The following is a 15,160-nucleotide window of genomic DNA, read 5'->3' as shown; positions in this document are numbered from 1 at the left end:
TGCACTGGGCCAGGGACAGACTAATTTGCATATAGCCAGGTTCTGAACTGGGATGGTGCAGTGAGCTAAAAAATGGTGATGGATCAAGCCCTGATCTGTTGACTGGGTAGGAGTGTTCTGATTAACTCAGATACTCTATCGATCACCACCCCTTTTTTGAAATATTTTGGCCACCATAAGTGTGGAAGGGTATGCTCAGACGTGAGTCCCTTGCTCACTGCACCATCAGGATTCAAGCAAGCCGGGCCGAAGACGGCTGTAATGCCAGAAACCGGTCCCCGGAAGCTTGTTTCCTTTCCAGTGAAGAATTGGCTTGGTAGTTTGGTCTGCCCTGTTCCCATGATGCACTGGGCCAGGGACAGACTATTTTACATATAGCCAGGTTCTGAACTGGGATGGTGCAGTGAGCTAAAAAACGGTGATGGATCAAGCCCTGATCTGTTGACTGGGTAGGAGTGTTCTGATTAACTCAGATACTCTATCCATCACCACCCCTTTTTTGAAATATTTTGGCCACCATAAGTGTAGAAGGGTATGCTCAGACGTGAGTCCCTTGCTCACTGCACCATCAGGATTCAAGCAAGCCGGGCCGAAGACGGCTGTAATGCCAGAAACCGGTCCCCGGAAGCTTGTTTCCTTTCCAGTGAAGAATTGGCTTGGTAGTTTGGTCTGCCCTGTTCCCATGATGCACTGGGCCAGGGACAGACTAGTTTGCATATAGCCAGGTTCTGAACTGGGATGGTGCAGTGAGCTAAAAAACGGTGATGGATCAAGCCCTGATCTGTTGACTGGGTAGGAGTGTTCTGATTAACTCAGATACTCTGTCCATCACCACCCCTTTTTTGAAATATTTTGGCCACCATAAGTGTGGAAGGGTATGCTCAGACGTGAGTCCCTTGCTCACTGCACCATCAGGATTCAAGCAAGCCGGGCCGAAGACGGCTGTAATGCCAGAAACCGGTCCTCGGAAGCTTGTTTCCTTTCCAGTGAAGAATTGGCTTGGTAGTTTGGTCTGCCCTGTTCCCATGATGCACTGGGCCAGGGACAGACTAATTTGCATATAGCCAGGTTCTGAACTGGGATGGTGCAGTGAGCTAAATAACGGTGATGGATCAAGCCCTGATCTCTTGACTGGGTAGGAGTGTTCTGATTAACTCAGATACTCTGTCCATCACCACCCCTTTTTTGAAATATTTTGGCCACCATAAGTGTGGAAGGGTATGCTCAGACGTGAGTCCCTTGCTCACTGCACCATCAGGATTCAAGCAAGCCGGGCCGAAGACGGCTGTAATGCCAGAAACCGGTCCTCGGAAGCTTGTTTCCTTTCCAGTGAAGAATTGGCTTGGTAGTTTGGTCTGCCCTGTTCCCATGATGCACTGGGCCAGGGACAGACTAATTTGCATATAGCCAGGTTCTGAACTGGGATGGTGCAGTGAGCTAAAAAACGGTGATGGATCAAGCCCTGATCTCTTGACTGGGTAGGAGTGTTCTGATTAACTCAGATACTCTGTCCATCACCACCCATTTTTTAAAATATTTTGGCCACCATAAGTGTGGAAGGGTATGCTCAGACGTGAGTCCCTTGCTCACTGCACCATCAGGATTCAAGCAAGCCGGGCCGAAGACGGCTGTAATGCCAGAAACCGGTCCCCGGAAGCTTGTTTCCTTTCCAGTGAAGAATTGGCTTGGTAGTTTGGTCTGCCCTGTTCCCATGATGCACTGGGCCAGGGACAGACTAATTTGCATATAGCCAGGTTCTGAACTGGGATGGTGCAGTGAGCTAAAAAACGGTGGTGGATCAAACCCTGATCTGTTGACTGGGTAGGAGTGTGCTGATTAACTCAGATACTCTGTCCATCACCACCCCTTTTTTGAAATATTTTGGCCACCATAAGTGTGGAAGGGTATGCTCAGACGTGAGTCCCTTGCTCACTGCACCATCAGGATTCAAGCAAGCCGGGCCGAAGACGGCTGTAATGCCAGAAACCGGTCCCCGGAAGCTTGTTTCCTTTCCAGTGAAGAATTGGCTTGGTAGTTTGGTCTGCCCTGTTCCCATGATGCACTGGGCCAGGGACAGACTAATTTGCATATAGCCAGGTTCTGAACTGGGATGGTGCAGTGAGTTAAAAAACGGTGATGGATCAAGCCCTGATCTGTTGACTGGGTAGGAGTGTTCTGATTAACTCATATACTCTGTCCATCACCACCCCTTTTTTGAAATATTTTGGCCACCATAAGTGTGGAAGAAATATGCTCAGACGTGAGTCCCTTGCTCACTGCACCATCAGGATTCAAGCAAGCCGGGCCGAAGACGGCTGTAATGCCAGAAACCGGTCCCCGGAAGCTTGTTTCCTTTCCAGTGAAGAATTGGCTTGGTAGTTTGGTCTGCCCTGTTCCCATGATGCACTGGGCCAGGGACAGACTAATTTGCATATAGCCAGGTTCTGAACTGGGATGGTGCAGTGAGCTAAAAAACGGTGATGGATCAAGCCCTGATCTGTTGACTGGGTAGGAGTGTTCTGATTAACTCAGATACTCTGTCCATCACCACCCCTTTTTTTACTTATTCTGAGGGAAGCACGAAAAATGGGTGAAATCCGCTTTGAAAATGCGGTCATCATGATCTTCCTGGATTACATCCAAGAAGTCCAGAAACAGAGACGTTCCTTTGCCTCAGTAAAGGCAAAACTGAGGGACTTAAAAATACAATACATGCTGCTCTTTCCGGCAAAGCTAAAGGTCATCTACCGAGACAAGACGCATTTTTTCACACACCCTGATGATGCATGGCAATGGCTAGAGGAGAGACCTCCGAGATCCGGAACGTGGGGAGAGAGACGTGACCCACGGGATGGAACACGGTCTATGGAGGCCTCTTGGGAATTCCCGAAAACTCAGAGGTCAAGAGGACAGAGGGCACGCAAGAAGTTGACGACTACCCCATATCCAAAGTCGACCCAGATCGCAGGCCGGCAGAGGCGGTCGGCCTCCCCGGAGGAAAGGGGCGACGCGGGATCCAGGTTTCACTGCCTCGAAAAGGCCACACACTCTGAGGAAGAGGAAGCCAGGACCGGTACCGAATCCGTGGAAGAGGACAATGAAGCACAATCTCTGCATCAACTAGAGGCAGTGATCCGTGAAATGGAGCAAGATACCACTGGGGAGAACACGGTCTCGCAGGACGCTGTCCAGGACTCCCATTTGTGATAAGGGACCTGTGTAGGACAAGATGTATAAGTCTCGGCGGGGGTTCACGCAAGTTGAAACGTCTTATACAAACTTTCATATTTCACGTTATTTGATGCATATTGTTTTCCTACACGTAACTCAGGTGGAAGGGAGTTTTGTGAGCTCTCAGTTTACTGACCGAGAGCTGGGACACTAGGGTCTCTGCAGGGGTGGGCGATAGACCTTCTATGCCTAATAGCCCATAAAGATGTTGGAAACGAAGAAGGGGCTGGAGGGAAGGGGAGGTGGGGTGGGGTGGGGCGAATGGTGATTTCACAGTTGCACGTTTGGGGATTTATGGGGGATGTTGGGTTACGTTTTTGGGGGAGGGGTGGAGGTGATATGGGGAGGGAGTGGTTTGTTCTAGCATGTCCTGATGAGCGTACACACACATGTCCTGATGACCCCCAGTGTAGGACACTGGATGCGGATCGATACCATCCCATGATAGGATGATGAGTGGCCCGGAAGGGGATAGCAGGTCCCGTGGGGGCCTTAAGGTTCTGACCTGGAACGTAAACGGCCTGGGCTGCAAGATTAAGCGCGGATTGGTCAACAATCATGTGAAGAGAATGGGGGTGGATGTGATACTTCTCCAAGAAACACACCTACAGGGTACTAAATGTGGCTTCCTTGCTAGGGGGCTATATAGAGTCCTGGCACATGCAGGGTTTTCGAAAGGTTCTAGAGGGATGTAAATCCTGATAAAAAAACATCCACCTATGAAAATAACGCAGACCTGGACGGACCCGCAGGGGACATATGTGGGGGTGAGGGGGCGGTGGAGGCGGAAGGAGTATACGATTGTCTCGGCCTATGCCCCTCCCAAGATACAGGCAGGTACACTTAGGGGAGTCACGGAGATCATTCTCAACACAGCAGACACGATCCAAATTCTAGGGGGTGACTTTAACGACGTAATGAACCCAGTGATAGACAGGACGGGCGACCGTGCCAGACCCCACAGTCCCACATCGTTAGCCAAGTCAATGACTCCGCTGGGCCTGCTGCAATCAACGCGCCCGCCTGGCCCACCCTGCGATTGGTCGCACCCACCCCGTGCCAGCCTCCTGATTGGTCCCCGGGCCTCTGACGCCATCGCAGACCCGGGAACAGGAAGAGACACCGCCGGAGGGCTCCGAGGAGCGTAGGAGCCCTCCCCTCAGCCAGCAGACCCCCGAGAGGAGTGCTAGAGCGCACAGGCCTCCCTTGATTGGCCTGCACACCGCCCAAGCTGAGAATACCGGCGAGGGGGCTCTGGAGTCAGCGTGAGCTCCCTCCTCCCTGCCAGAGCGCTGGAACCTTCGCAAGGGCCCCGAGTGGGCCGAAGAAAAAGGTAAACCCCCCAGGGAGGCCCGAGATCGCCCCTCCCCGCGGGAGACTGTTGTTGGCCCCTGTAGGCCCAGAAGAGTACTGTTGTAGGAAGGTGGCTACCTGACTATGGTTACCCCGGATTTTTTCGCCTGTGTTTAGCTGGTTTTTTGACTTAGTTGACCTGGTTCCCTGCTAATCAGGGCCCCAGGCCATCTGCTCTCTCTGTAAAATGGATTCCATGTACCCTAGGTACATACCCCAATTGGAAATGGACCCCTTGTCAGCCCCTGTATAATGCACTATAGGTGCCCAGGGCATAGGGGCCACCAAGGCCTACCAGGGGCTGCAGCATATCTTTTGCCACCCCTGGCTGGTTCTTAAATTGACACAACTGGCTGATCACTCAGCTGGGGTAAGGTGGTGTAATCACCCCTTGCTTAGATATAGTATACCTATATCTAAACCTATATCTGGACACATATTAACCTGTGAGCCACTCCTATGGAAGGCCTCATCAATCCTGGAGGCAGAGTGCGTGGTTTCATGTGAGATGGAGCTCTAGCATGAGCTGAGCCTGTCTGCAGCTGTCGGGAACAACTCCCTAAGCTGTTTCAGGATAATGCCATACCATATACTCTTAAGTGCCTTATAATCCTCGCGGTTATATAGCAACTTTGGTTTGGCTTTATCAAAACATGTCGTGTAAGGTGTCATACGATTTGGAATACTATCCCCTCGCCAGTTCTGGCGACGGGGATAGCATTCCACCCCTCTAGAGGGGTAAGACATGTTACTTTGCTTTAATGCGGTTGATTTCTCCAAAGACCTTAGATCCACAAAATGGATGCCTCTGCCACAGACAAATGTCTGGACCCCTGCAGCTGACCGAAACTCAGCCAAAGGGGTCCTGGACAAAGGGTTTCCTGTCACAGGAGGGTGTCACCGCCCTCCAGACAGGAGATAGTGGATTGTAGCAGGGAGGTTTGAAAGAAACCAGACACTGCCTGGGGCGCACAAGGCTGCCCCTTGCATAATCCGGCCAAACCGGTTCTGGGGCACTCCAGCCCTCGTGCCAGGGCGGCCTGGATCAAAGGAAAGGGGTGTATCCACCCCCTTCCTGGGTCCCACCCATAGGGAGGGACCTAGCAGGTAATCACGCCCCCCAGATTGGAATAAGAGTGGGAGCAGTGCCAATGCACATCAGATCATCCTGAAATCACCTTTAAACTAAGAAGACGACTGGACTTCGACATTCTGATGATAGAAGACTGAAGAGAATCTCCCTTGTGGCCTAGGAGGGGCCACCCTGTGAACACAGGCACCACCCAGCACCTCGAAGTCTGCTTTGCCGCCGCCTCCCGCCGGAGCCCGAGTGCAGAGCCTGACAAGACCCAGCTTATCAGACTTCTCCTAGCCCGATCCACAGTCCCTGCAAAGAAGGGACCCGTGGAGGCACCGAGAGACGTGGGAGCGGACATCTTGAAAGACCCCCGAGACGCTGACTGTGCAGCACCCGAGTCACCCTCGACTCTGTGCTTTGGGGTTTAAGAAGCCCCACAATCGAGCAGCATTTGCACCAAAGATCAGCCCTCCAGCATCTCCACGATCTGCGTGGGGCCCTTTTGCTTTGTGCCACTCGACTCGCCATCCCGGCCGCTTGTCACGTGGTCAGCGGCCATCTTGGTGACAAAACCTACGATTTACACTGTGGGTCTGGTTGCTCCAGACCTGCCCTCGCTCCTGTAGAAAGGAGTACCCGCTCTGACCTTGCTGGTCCGAGTAATAAGCCTTTTTCACTTTCCCCGTGGCTTGCATTAGCCAAGGCTTGTTTGCTTCAATCGAGTTGCCGACACCGCCATCAGCTAGAGCCTTTGAGGGACAGCTTGTGATCGACTCCTGGACGTCCTTGACCTCTTCGTGTCCACGTGGCTGCAGAGAGAAGCAACCCCTCATCACCTGTTTGCACCCGACTTTGCCTGGTTCCAATCTGGTTCCACGGTGGTCACTGGCCAGTGACTTTGAACACTGTCCCCTCTGCTTTCAGGTCTTCACCACTTCAGATCCACCCTTGGATCCACCGGACACTTCTCCTTCACATCGCCTGCAGCGTCTTCAGCTTCAAGCGCCAAGAACCTGCGTGTCAAAACCCGACGCCACTTCGACCCTGTGCACCCGCTTCCTGTGGGTGAGGTAACTTTGCTCCGCCGGTGTTCCCACACTGGTACACATCTCTAGGGTCTGTGTGTTAAGTTTTGTTCCTCTAGGTTCAGCGGAAGTGTCCTTTAACTTTAACTTTACAACTTTTACGCACCATTGGTTAACATTGGTGCGTGCGTGCGCTTTCCGCACATCTCCCGAATCCCGAGGGCCATTCCCGACTTCAGCATTGCTTGTCCTGACTGCTCCCAGCGATTCCCTAGGCCCTAGGCCTAACCACTGCTCGAGTGGCATCTCTTATACCACTTGTTTAGTATATGGTTTGAGTGGCCCCCTGCCCTCATCCATAATTGTGCAACTTTGTATGTTTAAACAGTGCTTTTGATTTAACGCTTGTGCCCCTTTATTCATAAAGAATACTGGGGATTGTTTTTAGTAATAAACACATATATTTTTATAATATATACTTGTGTGGTGTCCTTTCATTTGGTATTACAGGATTGTATGTGGTAAAACAGCTCGCTTAACACGACCTCTTAAGTTAAGCCTTTAGGCTGCTTAGTCCATGCTACCCCTAGGATAGCTTGTCTAATAAGGTTGACTTACAACCAGACACCATAAGGGATTGTTTGGTCAGGTAGTAGGTGGTTCCAGAATTGGAAACATCCCCTACCAGGCCAACTTCTCACAACTGTGGACTGGGCAAGAGCCTGATTAAGCCCCTAGAGACTGGGGTGAAGGAGGAGTAACCCTCGGCTGGGGTGGTGTTCTTTACAGCTTGTTCTCAGCCCGGTTATGGTGCATATTGACCTGTGAGATTATAGGAACGTCCATCCCTGCTTAGTGAGGAGGTGCCCATGCTCATTTAAATGCTCATTTTACCTTAGCCACTGTTTATTTTTGCCTTAATGAAATGCTCTACACATGTTCAATGAAATGTTTTATGCTTGATTAATGAAATGGTTGCTTTTGCCTGAGTAGATGTTGGTCTCTGCCTAATGCAAGGTTGAAGTTAGGCCCACAGATGACCCTTGACATGCTCCTTTAAGAAGATAGCTATTGAAACATGCTACATGGATTAATGAACTGCTCCCTTTGCTCCCCTGATGATATACCTTAATCAGTTATGGTTATTCTGATTATTGATTGCTCTAAATGAATTACCAGACATGACCTTGATCTAGATAAAATGTATTGATTTGAATCAAACTTACTGGTGTGGTCTCAGTCATTGTGTGCGTTTCATTGTCTCAGTGGATGTGTGTGCTCTCTGGTCACTTTACACCTAAGCTTTCGGGTGCCTACCCGCTCAAGCCAAGCTACCCCCGGGGAACTGGTGACCCCATATCCTACACTGCTGGACTGTGTTGCTGGGACCCTTCTTGCTGTAGGGGTCCTTCCTTGGGGGCTTGGTGGTCTCTGTGCCCCCCTAACACCTGGGAAGCTCTTTACCCTCCTTTGTCCTGAGACTGAGGGAGCCTACCCTTCATGGCTGCCCTTATTAATGGCAGCGCGGCTGCCCACCCACTTATTTCGAAGTTTGGAAGCAATTGCCTACCCTGCATTATGCCCGCACTTGTTCTTCTAATTGCGGGTGCCCGCCCCGCATGGCCGCGGTATTTAGCATATTTATCATTACGGGTGCCCACCCCGTGGTCTGCTGCCTCTAATGTGCTCAATCAACTACACCTCACGAAGGTTGTAACATTTAAAGAGGACCACAAATCGCAAGATTTAACCTCGATGCAGGCAGCAGTGAAGTTATTCATCTGCTCAAAACATACTGCCTGCAAAGCACAGAAATACAAGCAGAAGGTCTTGTTAGAGGCAACTAAATATAGAAACAACAAATATTAGAGTGCTCTGAGTAGAGGCGCTATGTAGGATAGGAGACAGAGAACAACAGGAATGCTTTTATATAGAGTGCTTTACAGTGACCATAAACTCTGGTTTAAAACCAAAAAGGCATCAATACAAGCCCCTGCATTGCCTAAGCAACCCAACACTTTTAGCCACATCTAATATTCATATATTTTCCTTATCCACAGCAAATTCCAGAACCATCTCTAGACAACCCTTTCCTTGTTCTTGCACTCAAATAAATCCTTACCTTGCTGACTGTGTAACCTCACTACCAAGCCTCCAGGACCCAAACTCACATCTCTTCTCCCCCCTGTCTGAAGCCCGCTGCTATTCTTTTGGTTCACAGTCTAGCTCCCTCATCATGTCTAAATCTATAACTCAACTCGCAATCATCCCTCCCTCTTCACGAACCACCGGCCTAACAGTAGCGCCACATGTAACCACAAAGCCATCAGCGGCTTCCACTGTTAAACTTCAGCCATCTCTAGCAGAGAATCTCTGGCTCCATTCACAAATCCTAGACTACCAAAGGCTCACTCAGTAACCCCCACCCCCATCCCAAAGGTATCACTAGCTCCCTGCAGAACCCATCAGTAACAAGGGGCTCATTGTGTAAACCATCAGCTATCACAGGCTCTTTGTGCAATCGACCCCCCATTTCCAAATCCCACTAAAAAACCCTCCTTCACTAACTTTGCTGTGAATGTCTCCAAGTATAGGCAGCCATTCCATAGGCCGCCACGCTATGGAACTATGGAATGCACTCCCAGACGACCTTCAGCATACTAAGGTACTGTCTACTTTCAAAAAGAGGCTAAAACTCATCTGTTTAAACAATCTATCTAGCCCATGTTGCCTCCCATGTTACTGTTTCTCCATGCGCCGGGACACTCTTGAGTAGCAGTGCGCAATATAAATACCTTTATAACATAACATAACATAACAAGTAGCTTTGGCTCTGCCATACATTTGATGATAAAAGAGTGCTGTGTCTGTATGTGTGTGGGTGTGTGTGTGTGTGTCAGGGCATGGTGGGATAATGTGTTGTAATGGAAGAATAAGAGAATCACTTGCATTTACCCTCCCTAGATTAAGCCACAGGCTTTGATGGATTCCTGAAGTGTTGTTAAACATGTTTTTAGCTGCTGTCCATGGGCAGACACCACCACAGTTTGAAATGCACTTGACTCAGACGAAGGATGTTTTCAGTTTTTTAGATGTTGGAAACTGATGTCACCTCATGCTACACAGTGTGCAATGGTGTGAAGATTACTTTCCCTTCCCTCCAAGCTACTTTCCTGTACAATTGCTCTTCTTGTATTTGCCCTAACATTCCCACTGTTCCCTATCTCCACCTCTCCCCATATTATCTCCCTATGACTCAACCTACCACTCTTTCTTACAGCTGCCCATGCTGTCTTTCCCTATTGCGTAAATTGGCACACTTCCGCCAAGAAACCCCCATCACCTGTCTCGTGGATGACCTTCTGGGACAAAAGGCTAAAGCATGTGTGCACAGCTCAATGTAAAACCGATACACAGGCCCCTGTGTATGGTTTGTTTCTCATACGCCTACCCTGCGCCCAGACTAGTAACATGCCACAGCATCCGGTAAAAAGCTCTCAAGCAAAGATTCTTTTGAGCATGTTAAGCAGCTTCAGCGTGGTTTTTTCATTAGACTATTTGTGCTTCTCTTGCTTGGAGATTTCTCCTGCCAGTCGCCTTCTGCATGCATTCACTTGCTCCTGCCTAAACCACAGTGTGCATGAGTTAAGAAAAGCCAGTCTTGAGGATCCATTTTTTAACACCTTACTGGTAAGTGAGCAGTAATTGGGCCAAACCATAATCTAGACAGTAATAGGTAAAACTTTTAATGTTCTGATGGCGAGGCATCTTTGGTTTCTGTCTGACATGAATGTTTCAGAACGCACTCTGGGCAGTGATCTGTATTTTCTTACAAAGCACATAGCTCTCACTGGAGGATGACTATTATGACAAATGCTGGCCATTCTAGATGGAATCATTGGGCCAGATGCCTCAAAGGGTTTTGCCCTTTGTGTCTATGGGAAAATGTGTTCATGCATATGGCCCATTGTGTTAAATTTAATGCTGAAGTCTAATTCTGTCACAGCTCTGTGGTAGTATTAGCGGTGAAACCTGGCGGCTCCAACCACTGTCGTTTTGATGGCACTGACTTCTTCTCTGATACCATGTTCATACTGATAACGCAGGATTCATCCGGCGGTGTATCATAAGCATATAAAAACATTTTCATGGACAGAATTCCTTACAGTTTGTACCAAGGAACATCAAAAGCCTGCTTGGAACAGACAAGATTGATAAGAGTTTCCCTTCCTTAGCCCTGATACCGGCTAATCACGAGTTTAGCCATTTCATATTTGAGCATTGCTACACAACTTGTTCTCGTACCAGTTGTGCCTCGCTAGCACAGCCAATGGAAATGGCTCTGGGATCTAATCAAGCCCTCCAAGACTCTCACGTAGCACTCTCCTTTGGGAAGTTTTAATGCTCTTCTTGACCCACTGTAAAAAAAATGAGGTCTTGTTCGTTGATGATCCTATAAACTCATCACCAAGTATCACTGTAAGTTCTGTTTGGGACCGTTGGTAAGACTGCGATACCTCAGTCATAAACCTGTCTACCCCGCCGCTTGCCCCACAAGTGAGGTCAGGCTGGGGTACACCAATGAGTTTTCTATATGGCCATTATGTATTTTAATGTCACAGTTATTCAAATGAGAACCCTGCACACATTGTGAGATGATACTTTGCTGTAAGTTGAAATGAAATCTTCAGAACTGTCTCCTAAGAAAGGATTCCTCACACCCCTGCTCTTGCCTGATGTATTAGAAAAGCTAACCTTCACATTGCCGGAGAAAACAGAGCTGTACTTGAGATACACTCAAACATGTATGTCCATTTCTGACTTACGGCTGGATCACAGATGTTTTGTAAATACCAGCTTGGGTCTGAAATGCTTGTTATTGTATTTTATTTCTTTGCAAAACCTTATGCTAAAATGTATACTATGTAAATATATGATATTGATTTTCCAGTACAGAGGACACTGAAATTTTATACAACTTTTTTTCCTCAAGCAAAAGCTTCACTGTGTAAAGTCAATATCGTCATAGTCCGCACTACACATAAGGGGTACATTTATTTGGAAGCCCGTATAATTGATTTATGAAGTAGACCAGGCATTTTGATTTATTTGCAGTGCTAGTAGATTTATGTAGCTTATTATCCCTTGGACAACTAGATTTGCAAAATATTTCCACATCCCAGATAGGGTCACACTCTATCTACGTTGTGCATTATGGTTCTTTAATTTTCCAGGCCACATATTGATCTGCATACATTTTGACATATTCTAGAACCAACTTTTCACGCAAAGCAATTGCAACACCCAACTGAACACATTGTAGGGAATGCAAGATTAAGTAAAGCATGTGTAATATAAACTGGAACAACATGGTTACCAAAATACGTTTACACTCACTATTTAGAAATCAAAGCGTGTTTTTGCCTGAAAAGTAAACACATGGAAGGGACCCGTTTCAATGTCCATTGCTTATATGCTTACATCCTTACAAAATGTAAATAGTATGATTTAAAAAGACCACATCTCTGAACACAGAGCTGTGGTACACATTTTATAAACTAAACAGTCGTTAAGGATTGCATTAAACGTTTTCCACTCCACACACCAACAGAAAGACGAGAAAACGAAAGTACTGTTTCACTGGCAAACTCCGTGAAGTGGCGCTAATGTGTTTAGGTGTGAATAAAAGCAATCTGGCCACTTTGCGACACCTCTGTTTTGCTTTACTTTGTTATTTTTCTTATTTTGAACCTTTTTTTCTTTCCATCCCGAGGCTGCACTTTGGAATAGAAAAATTTGAGAACTAGACGACATTTCCAGCAAAAGTGTTTCTCCAAAGTACGATAAAGAAAACAAGACCGTTGAAAAAGAAATGATAAAAATCTTACCCATAAAGAAGGAGGTAGCAAAATGGTATTGGACTTTTATAGAAAATGAAGAGGAAAGCTCCCAGATGGTAGAGCAAATCTGGGGAAAAGACCTGGCTTCAGAAGATCTAGTAAATATATGGGAAGATTCCATAGAGAAATGTTGGTCAACATTAAAAACAGTGGCACTAAAAAGAAATCATCTGTATACCCTGCATAGAGCCTATTGGACACCGAAAAAGCTTTCAAAATTTAAAAATGCGGGAATCAGAAAATGCCCTAAATGTGGGGAAGAGAAGGCGGATGATGTCCATATGTTCTGGAGCTGCCCATCTTTGAGAACATTTTGGGAAGGAGTTGGTAAGACGTTGAATTCAATATTTCAAAAACATCTAAATGTAAGTACAACTCTTATTCTCTTCGGGATTGATAACACAACGGGGGTAGCTAAACTAACAGTAATGGAAGCAAAATTACTCTTTGTACTAATGGTGATAGCTAGAAGGGAGATCTGCAGTAAGTGGATAGGTCCTCATCCCCCGACACATGTAGAGTGGTTAAACTCAGTTATCAAAATAAATAAATTAGACAGAAGGGGAAAAACTAGTAAGAGGTTCAAGTATTGGGAAATCATGGAGAAACATCTGACCTCCGAGGATCGGGCGTAACACACTGTCCTATGATTAATGCGAAAGCGTATTCTGTGTTATGAGTATGATACTCATAGAAGTAGCCTAGGTGGCTAGCTCCCTCCCTCTCGACTACAGATATGTTAATATGTAAATGGAAAAGGTTCTCCTCTGATCAAGCAAGACAAGGGAAAACTCCCAAGTAAAGAGAGACCATTGGGCAGTGACGGTACAAAAAGGAAAGCTTCAGAGGTAGAAATCAAACTTTCCAAAATACATAAAATTTTCGCAATATGAGGATAACAAAAAAAAAAAAAAAAAAAATTTTAAAAAAAGTGTTTCTTCCTCTTTTGGATCCATTTCACAGGGGAACAAATGAAGGAAAAGAGAGGAAAGAGAGGGTAAGCGTTGTTTCTTGAAGTCACGCTTTCATTCAGCAAGCGAGGAAGAGCGAGACAGAGAGAGGGAAGAAGAGGAAGAAAGGAGGGGGATGCTGACCACGGCAGAGCAGGAGAAGCGGACACTCTCCTTGTCAGAGTACAAGGCGGAAGTGCCTCTTTCTGGCCAGACACAACCAGGCGCGGCCTGCGTGTCGATGGGTGCGTGAGTCCAATCTCAGCAACAATGAGAATGTAAATTTCCATCAAATGTGCAGGTCAAGAAGTGTGGTGGCAAAGATTCCTCACAGTGCAGTATAAAGCAGTGCAGTGATAATGCATCTCTCCTCGTGTCGTAAACATCAGTGCAGTGTACACATTTTCACTGTGCATGCCCCCCTGTAGTGCAGTACAAAGCAGTCCATTGTGAACATAGTCCTCATAGTGTAGTAAAAGCAGTACATTGTGCAAAGATTTCTTATAGTGTGGTAAAAGCAGTGCCCTGTGCCCAGATTACCTCTTTAAGCTGTAAATATCCCTCACAGTGCCATGAAAAGCAATGCACTGTGCACATATTTCTTATTGTTAAGTAATAAACACGTACAATGTGCACAGATTTCACATAGTATTGTAAAAAGCAGTCCAGTGTGCAAAGATGTCTCATACAGTATTACAAGTAATGCAGTGTGCACAAATGTAAAGATTAAGCTGTAAATACCTCCGCGTGCAGTGAAATGCACAGTAACATGCAGGGTTTCCCAGAGAGCAGTAAAAAGCAGCACAGGTTTGGAGTCTGAGGGGGGGGTCGGTGAGGGTCTGAAGATGAAGATATCTGCACAGACACTGGGGGGAGGGTCCTTCCGCTGAACACAGAAAGAAGCCGGGAGGAATGATGCTCGGGTTCAAGGAAGGGCTCGTTCGACCCAAAGTGGTTGAAATGGTTCCAGTCCGAGCTGGCGGCCCCTGCGTCTACTCGTGCCTGCTCACGCAGCCCCTGTGTATCAAAGCTCATGCGGTGACATTGTTTTCCTTGAGGGAAGTCAGGCGAGGCCTCTTTTTATCTCTAGTGCTCCTGACCTCCCCGCCCCCTCATAACTGCGCATGCGCAGGACCACCAGTCATCACTGCGCAAGTGCGGTGCGAAGACACTACTCCCTATCGCTCTCGTGCTCCTGACCTCCCCAACAACATAATGGAGCGTCTCATAACAGCGCATGCGCAGGACCGCGAGTCATCACTGCGCAAGTGGGGAGCGAAGACACTATTTCCTATCGCTTTCGTACTCCAGACCTCCCCCGCCCCCCCAAACAACATCGTGACCGCGTCTCATAGCTGCGCGTGCGCAGGACCGCGCGTCATCTCTGCGCATGTGCGCAGCGAAGATTGTACTTCCTACCGCTCTCGTGCTCCTGACCTCCCCGCCCCCCAAACAACATCATGGCGGCGTCTCTGAGGCCAAAGAGCTGAGAGGCCCAAACCAGAGCCTGCAGCAGCCCCGGCGGGGACAGCTGCCACCCTGGGGCCAGGGGGTTAAAACCAGAGCCTGCAGCAGCCCCGGCGGGGACAGCTGCCACCCTGGGACCAGGAGCTGAGAGGCCCA

General features: G+C 47.9%; 1 pseudogene; it reads right to left on the bottom strand.

Annotated features, from left to right (window-relative positions):
* The window catches only part of LOC144805780 (uncharacterized), a 47,941-nt pseudogene extending 33,357 nt beyond the window's left edge, over positions 1-14,584 (bottom strand).
* Positions 14,585-15,160: the final 576 nt, after the last annotated feature.

This window comes from Lissotriton helveticus, assembly GCF_964261635.1.
Source record: "Lissotriton helveticus chromosome 1_1 unlocalized genomic scaffold, aLisHel1.1 SUPER_1_unloc_24, whole genome shotgun sequence".
In the NCBI taxonomy this organism is placed as follows: Eukaryota; Metazoa; Chordata; class Amphibia; order Caudata; family Salamandridae; genus Lissotriton; species Lissotriton helveticus.
This window is presented reverse-complemented; position numbering and strand designations above follow the sequence as displayed.